General features: G+C 43.7%; 2 protein-coding genes across 6 annotated transcripts in view; both read right to left on the bottom strand.

The window, feature by feature from the left end:
- LOC122697344 (lupus La protein homolog) overlaps positions 1-14,658 on the bottom strand; it is a 32,339-nt gene extending 17,681 nt beyond the window's left edge. The window contains 1 exon segment of the mRNA XM_043908110.1: positions 14,623-14,658. The gene's annotated coding sequence lies outside the window, so the exon portion shown is untranslated.
- Positions 1-23,570, bottom strand: part of LOC122697341 (BOLA class I histocompatibility antigen, alpha chain BL3-7) — a 256,855-nt gene that overhangs the window by 136,345 nt on the left and 96,940 nt on the right. The gene's annotated exons all lie outside the window — the stretch shown is intronic.

Raw genomic sequence — 23,570 nt, forward strand, 5'->3', positions numbered from 1 at the left:
ACAATGGAAAATTCTTCAAGAGATGGGAATACCAGATGACCTGACTGCCTACTTCAGAAATCTGTATGCAGGACAAGAAGCTACAGTTAGAATTGAACATGGAACAACAGACTGGTTCCAAATTGGGAAAGGAGTATGTCAAGGCTGTATATTGTCACCCTGCTCATTTAACTTACATGCAGAGTACATCATGTGAAATGCTGGGCTGGATGAAGCACAAGTTGAAATCAAGACTGCCAGGAGAAATATCAGTAACCTTAGATATGCAGATGACAACCACCCTTATGGCAGAAAGCAAAGAGGAACGAAAGAGCCTCTTGATGAAAGTGAAAGAGAAGAGTGAAAAAGTTGGCTTCAAGCTCAACACTCAGAAAACTAAGCTCATGGCATCTGGTCTCATCACTTCATAGCAAATAAATGGGGAAACAATGGAAATAGTGGCAGACTTCACTGTTTTTGGGCTCCAAAATCATGAGGATGGTGACTGCAGCCATGAAATTACAAGACGCTTGCTCCTTGGAAGAAAAGCTACAACCAACCTAGACAACATATTAAAAAGCAGAGACATTACTTTGCCAACAAAGGTCCATCTAGTCAAAGCTATGGTTTTTCCAGTAATCATGTGTGGATGTGAGAGTCGGACTGTAAAGAAACCTGGGCACTAAGGAATTGATGCTTTTGAACTGTGGTGTTGGAGAAGACTCTTGAGAGTCCCTTGGACTGCAAGGAGATCAAACGAGGAAATCTGAAAGGAAATCGGTCCTGAATATTCATTGGAAGGACTGATGCTGAAGCTGAAACTCCAATACTTTGGCCACCTGATGGGAGGAACTGAGTCATTTGAGAAGACCCTGATGCTGGGCAAGATTGAAGGCAGGAGGAGAAGGGGATGACAGAGGATAAGATGGTTGGATGACATCACTGACTCGATGGACATGAGTCTGAGCAAGCTCCAGGAGATGGTGATGGACAGGGAGGCCTGGCGTGCTGCAGTCCATGGGGTCACAAAGAGTCAGACATGACTGAGCGACTGAACTGAACTGAACTCCCCTCTGAGAACTCTTTGTCCCCCTGTCTCCCTGAGTCCTAGCTCTGGGGCTGTTTGAGATTTTGATTAAAATATCTACACAATCTTACAAATTAGTGAGGACCCTAAGGATAGTATTATGAGACCACTTCTATGCATATTTTCCATACTACGAATAATACAATTTTTGTTAGTCTATTTAGAATAATATTAATAACCCATGTGTTTAATTTGAATAACTACTTCCCAAAATAAACAGGGTAGTGAGAAGCATAGAGCTTTTTACATTTTTTCCAAGTATCTTTCTTGTCTCTTTCACTAGAAGACCACTGGATCTTCAGGTTTGTGTCTGCATTGAATCTGTTATTTTGATGGTAGTCTGTGAAATTGAAAAAGCCTGCACATAGGTAGGAGTAGTATTTTTTCATAATCTTTTCAGATAATTGTGGATGTTCATCTTGGATACAAAAGTAAAACTATACAAATTGTAGTTTCTCAAAATTTATTTCCAGAGTGGACCTGAAACAATATCTTTGACTATTTTCTATTCTGTACATTAAAATCCATAAGCGTATTTTGCTCATTGAACATCTCTTGTACTAATACAAGATTTTTACAAAGTAATACATTGTTTTACTAAATTATACAGATCTTTCTGCTCATTCATTCTTTCAATAACAGTTATTTTCCATGAAAAAGAGGGTAGTTCAGAGCACACAGAATTTTTTCTTGGCCCACAGGACTTTGAAATGTAGCAGAAGTGCTCGGTGTGTACTTTCCATGTCCTCACAGAAGATACTTTCAAAATGCGTATTTAAGAATGATGATTAGGAAACATGGGATTTTTATTTAATTTATTTTTAAAAATTTATTGAAGGATATTTGATTTATAATGTTAATTTCTGCTGTACAGCAAAGTAATTCACTTGTACATGTGGATATATATATATTCTTTTTCATTTTTTTCCATTTTGACTAATTGAGGACAGATAAGAATTTTTATCATTCTGGATGTTTTAAAGCAAACCTGATTATTAGTTTCTTTTTTCCTGCAAGAAAGTTTTGGTGAAAATAATTACTAATGCAGTTTGCTACCATAGTCTGTTACTGCTAAGTGATACATCAAAGCAAATGTCAACATAGTGAGAAGTCAAATAATATCTGAGTGATGCTCTGAAAGTAGGTTTCACCTCAGGGATCTCATGAAAGGGTCTCAGTGACATCAAGTGTTCCACAGACCACACTCTGAGAACTGCTGTTCTGAATGAACCAGGGCGTCTCTCAACTGATCCCTTCCTTTGCCTCCTCTTCATTTCAGAAAATGCTTTTTCCTGAGCTGAACTCCCTGCCTCCCCAAATTTAACTGAAGGCCCTGCCCCTGGGCTGCTCTAGGAGAGAACTCATCTGCTAGAAAGTGATGCCAGAGAGTGTCCTCAGTCTGAGAAGGAAGGTGGGGGGACAGGTGTTTCCTCTTTGGAACTGGGGACAGTTTGTACCCGAAGGCACCAGACCCACTCATAACCTAGTTTGATTTTGTTATACACCAGCTTAAAATGTATTTATATCCCAGACAGAAATCTGATGTAGTGTCTAATAATATGGCCCTTTCATCTCATGTGGTCTAATGAACCTGAATTGAGGCCCGCAAATCATGAAGAGCGGTCTATTCCAACAGAACATCCTGTGGTGAATGAACTGTTCTATGTCTGTGCTGTCCAGTCAGGTAGCCAGTAGCTACATGAGGCTATTTAGCACCTTAAAGTGTCTGTTGTGCTGAGCACTTTTATTTATTTTAATTTAAATAGCAATATGTGGCTACTACCTAGCATACTGGTCAATGCATATCTAGAATGTTGTTAATTAATCTCCCGTCTCTTTCCCCTGAAAGATACTGTGTGACTCATAGGTTGATGCACACTAAAATAATCTTAATATTGAAGTCATGGATTTGTCTGTGCAGGTCTTAGATATAGCTTTAAAATACAGTATGCTCTGAAATTTTCCTTAATGTGTATTTTAACAGAATGTTCAAACATTAGCCAAACCATGGTTTATCAACTTAAGATTGTAAGTGTTCAAAACTGCCCATCACTGGATATAATCCTTGAGCTCTTGGTAAATTTTCTTTAACTTGGTAAACATAAGGACCACAGAGAAGTCTTCATTTAGCCCAAGAGGATGTGTTTATTGAACACAACAGATATCAATACTTTGTGGGACTTGTACATACTTGTAAAGTTATGAAGCAGAAGATGCAATGTTAGAATTCACCACCTTATTACTTTCTACTTACTGCTCCTGCTATACTTTCTCCCCAAATTCCATCAGTTCTGTTTCCCTTCACCCTTAGACCCCTCTCTCCTAGATAAAATATCCATGAATTTTTAACACTTGTGGAATGAAGAGTTTTGTGACCCAAAGATGAAAAGCCATCAAAGCATATAAATCGTTCCTATGTCAATCACTCACAAGATACAAACATATGCCCCTATTCCAATGGAGACACAAAAAAATTTTTGGCATACAGGTGACATGACTCATTGTTCTTCAGCCAAAGACCACCAGGAGCAAATCTGTGGGCAGTCAAGTTGGATTTATACTGGATACAGCGAAGGAGATCACAGAGCATCAGGGACGATAGTTTCCTCATAAGGTGTTAGAACATATACAGCCAGGAGTCCCCAAACTCTGAGCTTGGACTGGTACCTCCTGTCAGATCAGTGCCAACATTAAATTAGAAATAAAGTGTACAATAAATATACTGTGCTTGAATCATCCTGAAACCATTCCTCCCACCCCCGGTCCATGGAAAGATTGTCTTCCATGAAATCAGTTTCTGGTGCCAAAATGTTGAGGACCGCTGATATACAGGATGTGGGCTTTGATTTTGAGAAGCTTTTATGCAAGACTGGCTCCCTCTAGATTCGGTGTTGTCCAAAAGTGGGGGCAATTCTATGACTGGGCACCTCAGTGAGCCTCAGCTACTGGGAAGGCAGACTAAAGTGAGGACACAGCAGTGACTGGGAGGAGGCAGTGGTCTCTGGATCAGCTCAGGGGGAGGTTTGGTACATGGTGAGGGCACAGGGCTGCCTGGTTGGTCTGAGCTCAGACAGAATGCCGTCGTGTTCTGGTTTTGTCTCTCTGTGTCACGCACTCAGATGTCCTTGTCTGATGCTGATCTTCTGTGAGATGACTTATGTCCAAAAGGAGAAGAACACAGATGTGTGGTGAGCTCCAGCCCAGCTAGAGGACCAGAATGTACGTCCTAGGGTATGAGCTGAAGGTGATCTGTCAAGTGTCTACAAATGTGAGGGTTTTTTGATCCCATGTAATTTTTGAATGCATTATTTACCAGCACACAAGAGAATTGAAAAGATACTCAAACATATACAAAAATAAATAATTAATGTTCTTCCCCTCACTCCCCATTCACTCAAGTCCTCTACTCAGAAACAATTACAGTTAGAAATTTCTCATTTTTCTTTCCAGAAAAATATACTGTTCATTAATGAATACTGTTATATCAGTAAAAGAGCTCAGGCCACAGCCTGGGAGAAATTATTATAAATTCACTTATCTGATAAAGTGAAAGAAAAAAACTGAAGTTGCTCAGTCGTGTCTGACTCTTTGTGACCCCGTGGATTGTAGCCTACCAGGCTCTTTCGTCCATGGGATTTTCCATGCAAGAGTACTGGAGTGGGTTGCCATTTCTTTCTCCAGGGGATTTACCCAACCCAAGGATCGAACCACGGTCTCCTGCATTGTAAACAGATGCTTTACCGTCTGAGCCACCAGGGAAGCCCATGAAGGAAATCTGATAAAGGACTTTGTTTCAGAATATACATAGAACTCCTCAACTCAACAAAATGAAAATAACAATTTAAAAACAAAGTCTGAACAGACACTTCTGGAAGATATAACAATGGAAATGTATATGAAAAGATGCTAAACATCTTATGTTGATAGGAAATGTAAATTGAAAAGACAGTAATGTGCATCACACCTGATGGAACATACACAATCCAAGAACTGGTGATGCCAATGTTGGAGCAGCAGAAGGACGTAGAACAGCAGAAACCCTCACTCACTGGGGCAGGAATAGGAAGCAGTGCAGCCTCGAGAAATGAGAGTCAGCGGTTTCTAACGAAGCTACACAGAAACTCTCCATCCTGTCTACTGATCAATCTAGTATTTCTCCAACTCATTTGAAAACTTATATTTGCACAAACCTCTGCATACCAATGTGTATATCAGAGTGCCCCTTAAGTGTGGGCTGCACACAGTGACTTTCTTCTAAAGATCACAGGGTGAGAAGTGGGAAAATAAAAATAGAAATTCACAAAGAAACCTGGGAAATGTACCTTAGCCAGGTGATGAAGTGAACTTATTAGTAATATCCCAGTGGGCAGTGTGTACCCTTGATGACTGGAGAATGTCACTCATCTCTGTGGTCCTCTTCCCCAAAACTATTTGCCCCAGTCAAATTGAAAGATGTTCTACTATGTCTCTGAGCAATACTCCCCAAAACATCAAAGTCATCAAAAACAAGAGAAGTCTGTGTGACTGTACACAGCCAGAGGAGCCTGAAGTGTGAGGCTGTCACGGCTAACGCAATGGCAGGCAGCCTAGATTAGGAGTAGGCCTGGTTTCCCGGGGTAACATAATTATCAGGCCTCCTGGAGCCAGCCCATCAACATATGCCTAGCCAGTGAAAAGGGAACCTATCAGGGGAAAGCTGAAAGCCCCACATTGGGCCAACAAAAATTACCTTGCAACTGTGTAACCAATCAGCTTATGCCAACTACCCACTGTGTAACCAATCCGATTGCACCAACTACCTGCTGCTTATTTTGACCTAATAAATACCCGAGAGAACCGGGGCTCCGGGCCTTTCGTCCTCACATACCTGGTGAGGGCGGGAGGCCCTGGCTCGAGTCAGTAATAAATTCCCCTATTGCAAGTTGCGTTGTTTCAAGGAGTCTTCTTTCCCGACCGGGGACTCGGACTTCGGGCAGAACAGAAGGAGACACAATTCAAACTTAATATATGTCTTTGATAGGATCCTGGATCAGGTTAAAGGAAAACTAATGAAGTCCAAATAAATTCTGGAGTTTAGTAACACTGTATCAATATTGGTCATCAGCTGTGAGGAATGTATGGTGGTGGTATAAAAGGTCCTCACAGAGTGTGGGATACATAGTAACTCTTTACTAACTTTGCTACTTTTTTGTAAATCTGAAACTATACTAAAATGAAAGCACATTGTAATATCAACTAGAAATGAACAGGAAGTAGAAGAAAGGATTTTCAACTTTTCAGGGTGTTTTCATCAATGAGCTTCAGAGAGGAGAGATGGAGAGAAAAGATTGAAACCCGAGATACAGGGAGGGCTCCAGGACTCTCCTCTCCTCTAATCCTTGCTGTACCCTCGAGCCTGACCCCAGAGCTGCTCAGAAAACACCTTCACCCCCTCATTGGACCAGGCCAGCCATCTCTGTCTGTCTGACTCAGACCACAATGCATCCTCTGCCTACCCCATGCAGAACTGGAGAGGAAAGAGTGGTCGTGCTCCGTGTGACCACAGGGCTGATGCCTGGACACCTGCGCTCCCCTCTGACCTCCTTCCCAGAGACCTGCCCAGGCTCTCCTTAGGCTTCCAGCGGCAGGTCAGTCCTGTGCACACAAGCTGGTGTCCACTCAGTGTCAAATTCAAAGCCGGAACTGTCACCCAAAATATAGCCTGACATGGACATTTCTCTCCCCATGAAATAACCAAGGACTTTGGCCTCAGAGAAAATCAGATATCAAGGCTGTAGTGCCATGTCCAGGGTGGAGCCCACACACATACAGCGTATCCTCATTACCGAGGGATGGGACCTTGAAGCCCAAGTACTGTCACTTCTTCTGGCTACTGCCAGACTTACAGACTCTTCCTCTGAGGAATCAGCTCTGGAACCTCCATTCCTAGGATGCGGTAGAAGAGGGGAGGAAGGGGAGGTGGAGGAGATCCCAAAATGCCTATAAAGGTGGGGAGGCTCCTGGAGAAGTGCAGAGAGGCAGGAAATATGATATTATGGGATGGAGGCCTCGGGTGTGGAGGGGAGGAACCCGAGAGGAGAGGGTGGGGGAGGGTCACTGCGGGGAGGAGAGCAGAGGGAGGTGGGGTCTGTGTGGGGAGGGGCACAGGGGCTTCTGGCCTGGGCACTGGGAGAGGCTCTATTTTCCGCCCAGATGATAAACACACTGGAGAAGAAAATGGCAACCCACTCCAGTGTTCTTGCCTAGAGAATCCTGTGGACAGAGGAGCCTGGTGGGCTGCTGTCCATAGGGTCCCATAGAGTCGGAAACAACTGAATTGACTTAGCCTGCATGCATGCATGTGTTGGAGAAGGAAATGGCAACCCACTCCAGTATTCTTGCCTGGAGAATCCCAGGGACAGAGGAGCCTGGTGGGCTGCCGTCTATGGGGTCACACAGAGTCGGACATGACTGAAGCGACTTAGCAGCAGCAGCAGATAAACACACAGGTGTCAGCTCTATATTTTGCTGGTAAACTATACTTATGTTTTTGGTATTTTTCTGAAATTACATGCATCCGTTCAGTCCAGTCGTTCAGTCGTGTCCGACTCTTTGTGACCCCATGGACTGCAGCACGCCAGGCCTCCCTGTCCATCACCAGCTGCCAGAGTTTACTCAAACTCATGTCCATTGAGTCAGTGATGCCATCCAAAAATCTCATCCTCTGTTGTCCCCTTCTCTTCCCACCTTCAATCTTGCCCAGCATCAGGGTCTTTTCCAATGAGTCAGTTGTTCGCATCAGGTGGCCAAAGTACTGGAGTTTCAGCTTCAGCATCAGTCCTTCCAATGAATATTCAAGACTGATTTCCTTTAGGATTGACTGGTTGGATCTCCTTGCTGTCCAAGGGACTCTCAAGATTCTTCTCCAACACCACAGTTCCAAAGCATCAATTCTTCAGCACTTAGCTTTCTTTATAGTCCAACTCTCACATCCTTACAGGTATGGTGTGACTCAAGTACAGGTGGAAGAAGGGAAAAGAGAAAGGGAGAGAGTGAAGGAGATGAAAGGAATTCCTCTCTTCCAGAGAAATACCCCCACCTCTGTCCCCTATCCACACACCCCCATACACAATAATGGGCGAGGGGGTGGGGCAGGGAGACTCAAGGAAGGAATAACCCATCCTCAGCTAGGTCAGGGGCTACTGGGACATTGTCCACTTATTTGCTAAAACATCGGGGACCACTGTGTCAGAAAGACTGGCCCAACAGCTTGGGAAAAAGACCTGCCCAGCTGGTGGCCATGAAGGTGGTTCCTGGAGATCAAGGGACAGGACCTGGAGGGAGCCTGGAGGCCACAAGGGTGACAAGGAGACCAGGCACGAGTCTGCGCCAGGGGTCCCCCTAACATTTTCCAGAGGCAGGAAAAGGACCTTCCGCCTCCCTAGACCTACACTCAAGGACACCAAAGGGGGTACCCTTCCTCTCCAGGCATCACACACCTTCCACCCTTTGAAGCCTCAAGGAGTACTCTTCTGCTCTGAGTCCTAAGAGCCCAGGATCCCAGCCTCCTGCCTCTTCATCCCCCTCGTGGACCTAATAGACAGAGACCTGATATCTGAATCCCTCAGGGCTGATCCCTCCACTTTCAAATCTAACTTCTGGCTCTGAGGATGACCCAGGGTTTGGGGTCAGGGATCCCAGAGAGGGAGGCTGCCCAGGGCCCCACAGGCCGCAACTGAGCTAGGCCTTCAGCTGGGCAGAATCAGCTGATTCTGCAACAAAATCCGGGGGCGTGGGGGAAGGAGGCGGGAATGGAACAAAAGTACTGCAGGCTCTTGTTAGCTGAGGTAGGTGTGGGGTCTGTCCGGGGGTGGGGGTGGGCTGGGGGAAATCCGCCTTTTGGGGGGGTCCTGGGGGATTTCGGTCAGAGGCAGGGACTCTTAGAGCAGAGGAATGCTTGAGTTCCTAAAGCCCCTACCATCCCAGTCCGAGGAGAAAATCAGTACAGGCAGGTCGGTAGAGACCCTAAAACCAAGAACGGGCTCCGATTGGCTTCTAGAAACCGGATACGCAATGGGAGTGAGAACTGGGAACTCGTCATGAGTATCCAGGCAGAAAGGCCCGACAGTTTGAGAGGAGAGAAAGTGAAACTCCAGCGAGGTGGGGAACTCCTCCCCCGACTGGACACTTACCTCCCCGCCCCCCAGACATCACCTTCTGGCCTAAGATCCCCATCGCCTTGCTAGGGACCTGGGACTTTGTCCTGACCCTGCTACTCCTGCCTGGAGGACCCTGTTAAACTGTCTCCCCGAGTCCTGGCCCAGGGGCTGGGTAAGTCAGCAGTTTAGAGAACTTGGTTTCAGAATCTGTCTATGGGCTTAGGACCTGGGACCTCAAACGCAATACCATTTATGTGTGTTACATCTGTGAACATTTACTGTATTAGAAATAGAAACAGAAATCTATTGATTCAACTATTATATTAATAACCCATTACATGAAAAGACATTTTTATGGAAAATCACTATTTTCAAAATAAAATAGTATAGTGAGAAGTGATCTTTCTAGATTTTACATTCTTTCAAAAGCTTACATTATTTTCTTGTACATCTCATTAGAAGAGTGAAGACTTTGCATATCTGCCTCTGTGTTTAATATTTTTGATTGAGTATATGAAAAAATCCTGCCTCACAAAAATAGTTAATGGAAGTATCCTGAATAACGTTTTCAGATAATTGTGGTTCCCACTTTGATACAACACTAAAACTACACAAGTGGTAGCTTCTTAAAGGTTATTTTTCAGTGATAACCCGTAACTATCACTGAATATTTCCAAATATGTTGCATAGGAATCCAAGGTCTGTCCTGTACATTGAGTGAATATTGTACTAATGTGTGATTTTTTTTAAGTAGTGTATTGTTTCACCAAGTTGTATAGATTTTAAAGTGTTAACATTTAAGATTATCAAACAATCACATTTGTTAATATCACCACAGTTGACACTAGAAAAGTGTGTTGGCACTGGGAAGCTGTCAAGATTAATTTTCTCACGAGAGCTTGCATTTTATCATCAGCAGAAAATAGTGTCAACTGATATTCTAGAAGGGAGAAGCTTCCATTCATTATGCCAAAATAACTAAATGTAAACAATCGGTTTTCCTGTTCTTCATTCTTAAAGTGAAAATGGCATTCCATAAAAAAAGAATCTAAGTCAACTCAGAAAAATTTTCTTTGGGACATGGTACTTTAGAATGTAGTAGAAGGACTTTATGTGTACTTCCCATTTCATCCTATCAGATATTCTCAAATGTGGACTTAAGAGTGGTGACTGTAGCAACTGAATAATTTTTAATACTACAATCCGGATATTTTTCAGTGAAACTTGCTTTTCTATTCTGCAACTGAATGGTGGTGAAGAATACAAGAATTGCTATTGCTGTTTGGTGAAATAGCCCCCATTTCTGCGAAGTTTTACCTCAGAGCAAATGTCAGCACAGTGAAAAAGGTAGAGGCTTCCCTGGTAGAGCAGTGGTTACTAAACTACCTTCCAATGATAGGGGACCTGAGTTCAGTCTCTGTTGGGGAACTAGGATCCCACATGCCACAGGGCAACTACTGAGCCCATACACTCTAGAGCCCAGGCTCTGTAACTGGAGAAAGCCCCTATACCTCAATGAGGACCCAGGACATTCAAAATACAAAATAAAAATAAATAAACTAAAAAAAAGGTGAATAAATTTTGGGTAATGTTATGAAAGTAGTTTTGACCTCATGGGTCAAAAAGTAGTTTTGTCCCATAACTGGGTCTCAGAGACTTCAAGGGTTCCATAGACCACGCTTTGAGAACTTCTGTTCTGAGTGAAGCAGGGAGACTACAAGCTGGCGGCTTCCCTTGTAGCTCAGTCTGTAAAGAATCTGCCTGCCATGCAGGAGACCCGGTTCAATTCCTGAGTGAGAAAGATACCCTGGAGAAGGAAATGGCAACTCACTTAAGTATTCTTGCCTGGAGAATCCCATGGACAGAGGAACTTGGAAGGCTACAGTCCATGGGGTCATAAGAGTCGGACACGACTTACCGACTAAACCGCCACCACAAGCTGGCACCTACCTCTTTGCCTCCTCCTCACTTCTGAGAATACCTCTTCCTGAACTGGACTCCCTGCCTCCCAAACCTTTACTTATTAGGGCTCTGCCTCTAGGCTCTTCTAAAAGAGAACTTACTCCTAGAAATTTGATGCCAGAGTGTCTCCATACAGACAGAGTTAGATGACAGGTGTTTCCCCTTTGGAGTGGGAACAGTTTGTGCCTGAAGACAAGAGAGAGAAATTCATTCATGAGCCATTTTGAATTTGTTCATTTCAGTTCAGTTCAGTCACTCAGTCGTGCCCAACTCTTTGCGACCCCATGGACTGCAGTAGCACGCCAGGGCTCCCTGTCCATCACCAACTCCTGGAGTTTACTCAAACTCATGTCCACTGAATCGGTGATGCCATCCAACCATCTCATCCTCTGTCATCCCCTTCTCCTGCCTTCAATCTTCCCCAGTCAGGGTCTTTTCAATTAAGTCAGCTCTTCACATGAGGTGGCCAAGGTATTGGAGTTCCAGCTTCAACATCAGTCCTTCCAATGAATATTCGGGACTGATCTCCTTTAGGATGGACTGGTTGGATCTCCTTGCAGTGCAAGGGACTCTCAAGAGTCTTCTCCAACACCACGGTTCAAAAGTATCAGTTCTTTGGCACTCAGCTTTCTTTATAGACCAACTCTTACATCCATACATGACTACTGGAAAAACCATAGCCTTGACTAGATGGACCTTTGTTGGCAAAGTAATGTCTCTGCTTTTTAATATGCTGTCTAGGTTGGTCATAAGCTTTTCTTCCAAGGAGCAAGCATCTTTTAATTTCATGGTGGCAATCAACATCTGCAGTGATTTTGGAGCTCCCCAAAATAAAGTGTGCCACTGTTTCCCCATCTATTTGACATGAAGTGATGGGACCAGATGCCATGATCTTAGTTTTCTGAATATTGAACTTTACGCCAACTTTTTCACTCTCCTCTTTCACTTTCATCAAGAGGCTCTTTAGTTCTTCTTTGCTTTCTGCTATAAGGGTGGTGTCATCTGCATATCTGAGGTTATTGATATTTCTCCTCACAATCTTGATTCCAGCTTGTGCTTCATCCAGCCCAGAGTTTCTCATGATGTACTCAGCATATAAGTTAAATAATGAATTTGTTGGTACCAGCTTAATATTGATCCATATCCCAGACAGAAATGTAATCTGTGTGAGAAATTATATTGGCCGTTTGGTTTTAAATGGGTCTAATGTACCTTATTTGAAGCCCAATAGTATCAAAAATAATAGTGCTACTCAAAGTTCTAGGTCTGCACTTTCCATGTGGTAGGTGCTAGCTACTGAGCTATTGAGCACTTAAAGTGTGGCTAATGTCACCGAGTTGAATTTTTATTTAATATCATTTAAATTGAAATAGCCATATGTGGCTAGTGGGCTTTCCTGGTGGCTCAGATGGTAAATCATCCTCCTGCAGGTCAGGAGACCTGGGTTCCACCACTGGGTTGGGAAGATCCCCTGGAGAAGGGAGTAGCTACTCACTTCAGCAATTTTGCCTGGAAAATTCCAAAGACAGAGCAGTCTGGTGGGCTATAGTGCATGGGGTCACAAAGAACTGGACACGGCTGAGTGACTAAGACACACACACGTGCCTAGTAGCTACCATATTTGACAGAACATATCTAAGTGTTTTAGTTTTCATTCTCCCGAGATACCGTATGACTCATAGATTAAAGTACACTGAAATTATCTTTATACATTTATTTATGTGGGTCTTAGACATCACCTTAAAGTACAGAAGGCCAGAAAATTTAATCTGCCTGCAATGCAGGAGACCTGGGTTCCATTCCTGAGTTGGGAAGATCCCCTGGAGAAGGGAATGGCTACTCACTCCAGTCATCTTGACTGGAGAATTCCAAGGACGGAGGAGCCTGGCAGGCTACAGCCCAGAGGGTTGCAAAGAGTTGGATATGACAGAGCAACTAATGCTTTCATTTTCTTTAACATCTAGAGTGCACTGACATTAACCAAAATATAATCTATAACTTCAAGTTCATTAGTTTTCAACAACACCCATCATTGGAGCCAATTTTGGTCTATATTACATTGAGACTCTTGATGTCGTTTTTGCTAACCTGGTAAACATAAGCAAGTACTTATGTTTTCACTTAGCCACTAGAAAGTATTTATTGAATACCCCATTATAAAATACCCTGTAGGTCCTACATAGTTATGAAATACAAAGCAGAAGATATAAACCCTAGAATTCCACCACCTTAGAATTCTTTACCTGTTATTCCTCCCCATGGTGCGTGGTACCTGCCCCCAGTTTCAGCTTTTTGCTTTCTTTCACCCTTGACACCATTCTCCTCATCGTCTCTACTTAAATGAAAATATACATAGAATTTTCACCGTTGTAGAATGAAGAATTTTCTAAGCCTGACCCAAAGATAAAAAAAAAACCACCAAGAAAAAATAAAACTTTCTATGGCACCACAAACTCACAGCCATGCAAACACATGTCCATAGTCAAATTCAAAGACACATAAAAAATCAGACAGAAAAAGGTTAGCATGTATTGATATTTTTCAGCCAGAGACCAGCAGGAACACACCTAGTTGAACACACTGTTTCCTACTGATACAGCAAAGGAGGGCACCCAACTGGGAAATCACAGGGCATTTTAGAATGAAAGTTTAAGAAAGAATGTGTTATTGTGGAATTTGGGCTTTGGTTGGATAAAAGAAAGGTTTACTCTAAGTTGAGTATTGCCAGGAAGCACGGTCAGTTTCGTGACTGGGTGTCCTAATCAGTCTTATCTATAAGGAGGGCAGGCTAGAGCAAGGGTAGAGCAGCGGTTGGTAAAGAAGCAGCCGTCACTCATGTTACCCAGGACGGGGGATGTTCATACTGTGTGAGTTGCACTGTGCCCTGTTTTCTCTGCGCTTAAACAAAAGTATGCAAAGTCTTTCTTATTTTGTATCACTTTATTATGGTTTCAGTGTATCCTTGTTTGATATTGGCATTTTATAAAATACTTCATTCCAAAGAGAATTACATGGCCTAGCTGTGAGCACCAGGCTCGCTTCAAATAACACTGAGATCTAGCTGTGAGTGTCACACCTGTTCCCTGGGGTCAGGAGGCTGATTTTTCCTCTTCCTTAAATTCAGTATTTTAAAATTCTTAAATTGCAGGTGAAAAATAAAGATTACAAAAAAACAATTTGGAAAAGAAGAAATGCAAATACCAAGTAATTTGTTATTAATAAATGGGAAAAATGAGAATATGAAAGGAAAAATGGAAAGAAAAATTAAAATCTGTCAGCTTGGCAAAGATGAAAAGAAGGTAAAGGCTAGGAGCTTTAGTGGGTCTCCTTGGAAAAGTCAAGGCAGGGCAGGGTAAACAGATTAGGATTGGCTGGTATGAATAATTTCAGCTGGCTTTGGGCTAGAGGTGGACTTTAGTTGTCTGGTACCTGGCCCTGGGATCGTTGGTGGTGGTGGTGGTGGTTTAGTTGCTGAGTCATCTCTGACTCTTGCAACCCTGGCGGCTATAGCCTGCCAGGCTCCTCTGTCCATAGGATTTCCCAGGCAAGAATCCTGGAGTGGATTGCCATTTCTAGGGATCAAACCTGGGTCTCCTGTGTTGCAGGTGGTCTCTTGCATTGGGGGTGGCCTCCTACATTGCAGGTGGATTCTTTCCTGACTCAGCCACCAGGGTAGCCCCGAGGTCATAGAGGCAGAGGAATATTGTCTCTTGGGGTCGAAAGGCCAGACAGGGGAGGGAGGGCTCTGGGTTGGTTAGTTTGTGTATCAAAGGCTTGCTTCTGGCAGGGGAAAGCAATCTCTCCTCAGTGAGAAAGGTTTTTTAAAAATATTAATTGATTTTTATCTTTCAGCTGGGTCTTCTTTGCTGCACGTGAGCTTTCTCCACTTTCAGAGAGCTGGAGGGCTACTCTCCAGTTGCAGAGCACAGGCCTCTCGTTGCCACGGCTTCTCTTGTTGCAGAGCACAGGCTCTGGGACCAGGAGCTTCAGCAGTTGCAGCACATGGGATCAGGTGCTCTGTGGCATGTGGAATCTTTCCGGATCAGGGATCATAACAAATGTTCCCTGCATTGGCAGGGGGATTCTTACCCGCTGTATCGCCAAGGAAGTCCCTCAACAAAACATTCTTAAACAACTGAGCTATCAGAGCAAATTTCCCACATCTTGAGCCCAGGAGTTGTAAGTATGGGAAGTTCTTTGGCACCTAGACTCTGCTCCCATGCCTTGAGAATGCTGGATTACATGAGTCTTGATGAGACCATGTCTTATTACAGAAGCTGAAAACATACTTCCCTAATCTTTTGTTGTTGTTGCTGGGGCACAGGCAGGCATCCTATACTCTGCACTTGCCAGATTTTGATTTAGGAGTTAGTTACATGAAGAACTAGGGGCTGTTCCATCCACTAATTTCCTAAGCCCATTCCCTCCTCAACTCTTCATTCTCATTTCTCTATCCAGGAGAACTATACTCATCAGCTGGGTCTGTGAATCCACCGGGCTAGCTACTGCCAAACACGCCTCTGGCTCCACTCCCACCTATAATAATTACTTCTTCACCCTCTGCTCCCAACCAGATCATATCCACTCTCCACTCGCTTGGACTCATGCATGTGTTCTGTTTATATGCTGACAACCCTATGATCCTCTCAAGCCCCGCTGACTCCTTCACCTCCTCCCCCTCTCACTGCAGCTACCAGCCATGTGGGGGTATGTGGACCCGTCTACAGAATTTGGAAGCAGGCAGGCACAGGTATCCCTCTCTCTTTGCACTCCACATGCCCCAGTGATGTTGAACAATTTTCTTGTTTTCTAAAATTAGCCAAATTTGTTTTCTGCTGCTTATAGGTAAGACTGCTAATTTAATATTAAGCTAAGTATCTATTTGTGCTATCTCAAAACACAGTTGACATAAAATTTACTTCAGTACCAAATGATTTTCAAAAACTCACATACACCTGAACCTCACATGGCTTCCCCTCGCCCCTTCCTATTGCGAAAATTATCAGAACACAGCAGATAAAGGAATTCTCACACCAGATATCTCAAATCTCATAGCATATCAAATGTGAAACAGGTAGGAATTGCCAAATATTTGCTGTTTCCTCAGCTGCTTAGAAGGATGAAAGGAGGAATTATGGGACAGAATATGTGCTTTAGAAATATCGGTATGGATGTTATCATCAATTACTGTTTGTGGCAGGGGCTGAAATTCTAGGTACGGTCACTCGTTCTCATACATTTGTCTCAGGAGCAGATGAAGAACCAAATCAAAGGCAACAGAAGTGATTAATAGTTTACACACATTTTAATAAGTACTTTAAAGACCCTCCAGCCATTCCCCTTAGAGAAAGAGGATCAACTATTACCGTCTTCATTATAGAGACAAAGCAGTGAAGACAAGAGACTCCTAACTATGCCGTAAGGCTCTAGTCATCTGAGTGCTTTCAGAAACCTAGTGGGATGATCCAGCTGAGGCAGAGAGCTGGGAATGATGAAAAGTAACAAAGGATAAATGAGAAAACCTGGGGCTGTGCTAGGAGGCCTTCTCTCAGGGTCTCAGTGTAAGTTTGGCCCTCTTGCAGTTAAGTCACAGGAAAGGGAAAATTCTCCCAGTGAAGGCAGATGAGAATTCATAGATGATCTCTTGAGTCTGGCATTGGTAAAGGTTACCTTCCCACCATCATGATCCAGAGCAACTCCAATCTGCTGGGGGCAGTAGGACAGGATCTGGAAGGGCTCAGGGCTGGTGCATATAGACACCCCAGCTGAGGACAGCTGCAGAGTCCAGAACCCCTCCTCGGGGGTGAAGTTGAGAAATCCCCTTCTCACCACTGACTCTCTTGCCACCCCCAGCAGGCAGAATTTTGGCCATATTCCATGTTCCTGAGACCATTCTTCCTCCAACTCCTCATTCTCCTCTCTATATCCAGGGGACTGATACCCACCAGTGATGCCTGTATTTCCACCAAGATCTCTACTACCAAACACGCCTCTGCTTCCAGCCCTGTATCTCATTGCTTCTTCTTCCTCCTCTGCTTCCCAGCAGATCCTGTCCACTTTCACTTCCCAGTACACTTTGCCCCATGTGAAGGCCTTACTGCCCAGCACCCCGGGCTCCGGATCAAATCGCTGACCACACTGGTATTTGTTCATCTGCAAGCCAGTGAACATCATACTCTTCCCATTTGGAGACACTGAGAGGTAGCCACTGGCTGTCTGGGAATTCAGGATGATCCTCACTGTGGGGACGAGGAGACAAAGGTATGGGCATCACAAAAGATACCAAATGAGATTTGTCCCATGGGTTTTAAGGACTTTATGACAATGGTGGGAGACTCCTCAGGGGGCCAGGACAGAGACTGCTTTGACCTTGTGCTCAGACTATTAGCAACCATATCTAGAAAGTATAAACACAGAAAATTCAAGGCCTCAGGCAGTGCGATGAGACTTGAGAAGGAAACCGATAAGGCCTGGGATCACTATAGCTGGGCAAATCTGGGGAAAGGTTTATGGTTTTGAAATCAGGATAAAGAATTTGGATATATTAGTCACACGAAGACCTTCCTCTTTAAACAGAAGCACTGACCTGTGAGTAATGGACCTTCACGGGAAAGTTGCAAACTTCAGCCACTCTCCCCTCCAGATATTCACTTTTCTTATATTCCAGATCCCTCATCAATTTTCCTAGAGTAAAAGAACAAAAGGACAATGAGCAATTCTTTCTTTTTTTTTTCTTTAGTCACACTGCTTGGCTTGAGGGAAGACCAGGGATTGAACACAGGCCGATGGCAGTGAAAGCATGGAGTCCTACCCACTGGACCACCATGGAATTCCCAACAACAAGCAATTTTAACACCCCAGCTTTAGGTCAAGTTCTCTTCCGTTGGCTCATTTAACTTTAGATGATGACAGGGCACCCTGAAAATTCAAGTGAAATAGAGAAAACAATTCAGGAGATGCTCAGACCTGTGCGGTCTAAATTGATTCTTGTAGGTATCTATACCAAAAAGTGCTGAACCCACCTGGTGCTTTGTTAAAGAGCACCTTTGGGCATACCTGGAGAAGGAAATGGCAACGCACTCCACTATTCTTGCCTGGAGAATCCCAGGGACGGGGTCAGCCTGGTGGCTGCTGTCTATGGGGTCGCAGAGAGTCAGACACGACTAAAGCGACTTAGCAGCAGCAGCAGTTGGCATCCCACTTGTTATTAAACTAAGTCCTAAACCACACTGTTTGTCTCCACTCTCAAAGATACCTCTTTGAGATTCATTCTCTCGGTATTCTTTAAATTGTTAAAAAAAATTTTTCATTGTGATAAAAAAAATGACATTTACCATCTTTACTATTTTTAAATGTATAATTCATTAATATTCAGTTCAGTTCAGTCGCTCAGTCATGTCCGACTCCTTGCAATCTCATGGACTGCAGCATGCCAGGCTTCACTATCAATCACCAATTCCCGAAATTGCTCAAACTCATGGCCATCGAGTTGGTGATGCAGTCAAGCCATCTCACCCTCTCTCATCCCCTTCTCGTACTGCCTTCAATCTTCCCAGCATCAGGGTCTTTTCCAATGAGTCAGTTAATCATTAGTCATTAATGTTAAGTATATTTATATAACTATGCAATTGATTTCCAGAACTTTTCCATTTTTAAAAACTGAAATTCTATACCCATTAAACAGCAGCTCTTCATTTCCCCCTCCTCTCAAACCCTGGCAACCACTAATCCACTTTCTGTTCCTATGGATTTGACTACTTTAGAGACCTCATATACATGGAATCATATATTACTTGTCTCTTTGTGACTGGCTTGCTTCACTTACCCTAATGTCCTCGAGGTTCAACCATGATGTAGTACGTGGCACAATTTCCTTCCACTTTTAGGTTGGATAGTATTCCATTGTCTGCATATGCCACATTCTGTTTCTCCATTCATCCATTGATGGGTGTTTGGGTTGTTCCTACATCCCATCTGTGGTGAATAATGCTGCTATGAACATGAGAGTGCAAAGATCTCTTTGAGATTCTGCTTTTAATTCTTTGGAGAGTGGGAATGCTACCATATGGTAATTATATTTTTAAGTTTTTGAGGAAATGCCACACTCGTACCCTCAATGTTTTGAGATACTCTCCCAAAGTTCTTTTTACCTCATTGTTAGATATGAAATATCTTTTTACCATCTGGAGACCTCTGTCTGTGACTCTATTTTACTCTGGGTTCCATTCTTAGACTATCATGTGGTTTGGATTTAGATTCCCTCCCCCGCATTCCTGCCTGGTGTGAATGACACACACAGGAGCAAGGAGCTCTGAGAAGTCACAGTCATGCTCAGAACCTAAGGACACAGGATAGAGAAAGAAAGAAGGTTTCTAGTTTGAGAATCCCCTTCTTTATGATTGAATTCTCTGAGTCCTTTCTCTGAAGAAAGAAGTATATCTGAAAATTCTCTGTCCAGTTTTTGATTGCAGGACTGATTGGCTTTTCAACTCAGAACTTCTTCCGGGGTACCTGGAGATAATGACGTCACAGTGAGAACTCCTGAGAGAGAGGTATGATTTCCCACCATCACCACCTGCACATGCGCATGAGCACTAACAAGAGACCAAAGACACAGAGAGGAAAAGATGGTTTTCCAAATGGTCGGTTTCAAGGTCAGAGTCAAAGAGTAGAATATAGAGTTCTGAAGAGAGGGTCATGATCCAAGGATTCTCTGCTCATCAACGTGTCATTTATGGACAGTATTCAAAAAGAAAGTAAGCCATTCTCCTCCTTTGAAAGTCTTTGAAACATGCTACTGATACTACAAGCTCTAAAGAAATTACCTGAGGATATGAACTAGACAAATTAAAACTAAGCTTTAAATATACATTTTTAAAAGCATTAAATTTAAAATTAAGGTATAGCTGGTCAGATATATAAACTAAATCCAAAATGAAAAAAGTCTGAGATTTTGATCTTATTATCAAACAGGATTAGATTCAAGGCAAAAAAATTTGTTAATGAAACAGAGGCTATTTTATGGAACTAAAGATTATAATCATCAACTAAGATGTAACTCACCTTAAGGATCATACAGGGATAAAACATCAAAATATAAAAAGCAATATGCGTGCATGCAAAGTCGCTTCAGTCCTGTTACTCTTTGCCACCCTATCTACAGTAGCCTGCCAGGCTCTTCTGTCCGTGGGATTCTCCAAGCAAAAATACTGGAGTGGGTTCACATGCCCTCCTCCAGGGAGGAGGACTCTTCCTGACCCAGGGATCGACCCTGCGTCTCTATGTCTACTACATTGCCAGGAGGGTTCTTTACCACTAGTGCCACCTGGAAAGATCTTATATATATATATATATAAAGTTTATATAGTTTCCTTTTAGCAATGAATTCTTGCCCATAGTGTATTCTCACTATGAGGATAGAAGAAAAATGGGCAGAAACTCATTGCTAAAAGGAAATTTTGGGTGACTTTTTTTCTAGCTATGACATATCAAAATCAAAAACTCAGCATCAATACAAAATACCTAAATAACATAATTACTAAGGAAAACCTCTTGGACATATATCAAATTCTATTCCAAGGACAGAGAGAATGTAGCTTCAGTTTGAATGTTTGGAACTGTCCAGAAATTCACAACATACAACACAGAAAGACTCAATAAAGTCCAAAATGGTGAATTGGCGGCAAACTCACCTAATCACAAGATTTAAAAACTGTGAAACATTAGAGTATTAGAAACTGCCCCCTTACCCCCACCAGCACCACTGACAGAAGAAGAAAAAGGTGAGGAGAGTCTCTGAAGAGGCTCTTACCTGGAGGAGAAGGTCACACAGAGTCTCCCCTCCTTGTCCTGGTCCTGGCTTGCCTGTGCTGGATCCCATCACCTGCTGCCTTCAGGACCGTCCTGGCATCGGGCTGGTTACAGACAAACCGTCAGTTCTGGTGTCTTGGTCTCTGGAGTCGAAGCTGCTCAGCACGGTCTTGCCTCAGCCCTCCCTGCTTTGTCACCACCGACCCTCCAGAGCACACCTGACCCCCACACACCAGCCCTGAGACGGGGGGGGGGGGGTCACAGTAAGTTTTGGACCACGTGGGCCAAGGTCCTCTCTCCACCCCTCAGCTCACTTCCCACACAAGGACAACAGAGATTAGCAGGGGGCCAGGGAAGTCATGGACTGGCACTGCCCCTCATCAGGGTGAGGGGTTTAGGTCACCAGAGCATAGACCCCAGTTTTCTTCATATCCCCAGCAGGGGGCGCCGCTCCATACACACAGTAGGTTCTCCATCAGTTCCCTCCCTCCTGGAAGCTGTTTCCCAACAACTAACTATACAGTATGTTGCATTTACAGGTCATTCCGCCCCACTGTGATTCCCTTGGTGTGTCACTCACTTAGACCCAGTACCCAGCCTGACATCTAGTAACCACATAACAAATGATTAGCAAATCAGTGTGGGGTTTCTTCAACTGACTCATACATGCATAAAGTCTAAAAAGTTCATATGACATAAAGGATTACAGTGAAAAGTAAATTTCCTCCTCCATCCCATCCAAAATTTTTCCACATTCCCTCCCTGGACAAGATAAGTGTTACAGTCCAGATAGTCTTCTAGAGACAGAATCCATTTTATAATGTGGTATTTCCCACACATTCTATCTACAACTTTCTTATCAATTAGCAATATATTCTGAGATTATTCTATTTTTAAAATAGAAATCAAGTTCATTTTAAGATACTGATAATAATGATTCTCCACTGCTGATTTTAAACTTTTAAGTATAGGAGAAATCCTCCATTTTCCATAGTAATAGAATTTTTTTCTAGATAAAGTCACCCAGATGTAAAATATACTCATTCTCCAATCTTTCTGAGGCTACTTGTCCTCGTGGTTAATTTCTGGCCAATATGATGAAGCACATACAAATTTTTGAATTTTGAACTTCAAGGGAAGAAACTTTTCCTCCTTCCCTGCTTTTCTTGGTTGCTCCCAAACCATGAATGTGGTCTTAGGTCCTCCGGTCATGCCAACAAGAGCGACGTCGCAGGGAGAGCAGAGAGGAAAGTTCACGGGAACCTGGTTGCCTGGACAACCTCGTGTTGCAGGGTCGCCCTAAGGTTAAGGTGTTAGTTGCTCAGTCGTGTCTGACTCTGCGACCCCATGGACTGTAGCCTTCCAGTCTCCTCTGTCCATGGGATTCTCCAGGCAAGAATACTGGAGTGGGTTTCCATGTCCTTCTCCAGGGGATCATCCCAACCCAGGGATCGAATCCGACTCTCTGCACTGGGGGGCGGACTGTCTACCATCTGAGCTACCAGGGAAGCCCTAGGAGTCCTGGGACTCCCTGTCTCACTGTCCTGGGAGACACACACCAGCTTCCTTCCTGTGAGACCAGTGTTACTTGGGTTCGGCTGCACAGAGTGAGTTAATACATATCAGGAGAACAGGATTCCCAGGAGTGTGTGCTCGCGATGGTCTGTTCTGAGATGAGCAGAGATGTATTTACAGTGTCATCCTTGGCTCTTGGGACATTACTGTGAGCTGGAGGAAGGAGAGCTGGGCTGGGAGTGGGGGGCAGCACAGGGAGATGGGAGATGTCACCCTCCTCATCTTCCCAGCCATGGGGTCTGACGGGGGAGGGTTAGGGTCACCAGGTATCTTTTTGGGGGCGTTTGTCTCTTCACTTTCCTTCCTGTCCTCTTTACTGACAGTTTCCTTCACATTCCAGACAGGAGGAGAATCTCTGCCTGCTGGTCTCTTCCTCCTCGTCCTCCTGTCTGAGGGAAGGGCCTGTGGAGGCTGAGACCTAGAGGAGGAACTTCTCAGGTAGGAAAGGAATGCAGGTCACTTGTCCTCCTTCTGGAATCTCTGCTTCCCCAGTCTGGCCTGGACAGCCAGTCCTGAGACAGCTGAATCCCCAGCATAAGTGAGGCATATGGGGGAAAGAAAATAATGTGCATCCACGGGTCACTCATATCTTTTTTTCCCTGTGATCCCAAAATGTACATTTATTAATCTCCTAATTGTTACCAGAGAGTCACTAGTCCAGCTGATGTTCCAAAAGTGAGTATTATACAGGGGCATGGCTACCAGAGGAGGGAACACTGGGGTCACCTTAGATCTGCCAACCACAGGATGACTTTGGGATCATCTGACCACGTGGCTTCTCACAGAACTAAGGGTAAGAATGCAGAGACTGAAATAAGTAGAGAGTTCAAGTCCAAGGTTTTGGGATTTACTCCACAGGTATCCAGATCAAAATTATGTTCCAAAAATACTAGTGCAATCTTCCAGGTTATTTGGAATTCCAAGAGAGAACTTTGTAGGTAGAAACATAAAGGTAGGAAAACAAAGTAGCCAGGTTGAGAGTTACGGTTGTCTCAATATCACTGGCAACTATCGTGCCA

Source organism: Cervus elaphus, chromosome 7 (genome assembly GCF_910594005.1).
Source record: "Cervus elaphus chromosome 7, mCerEla1.1, whole genome shotgun sequence".
NCBI lineage: Eukaryota > Metazoa > Chordata > Mammalia > Artiodactyla > Cervidae > Cervus > Cervus elaphus.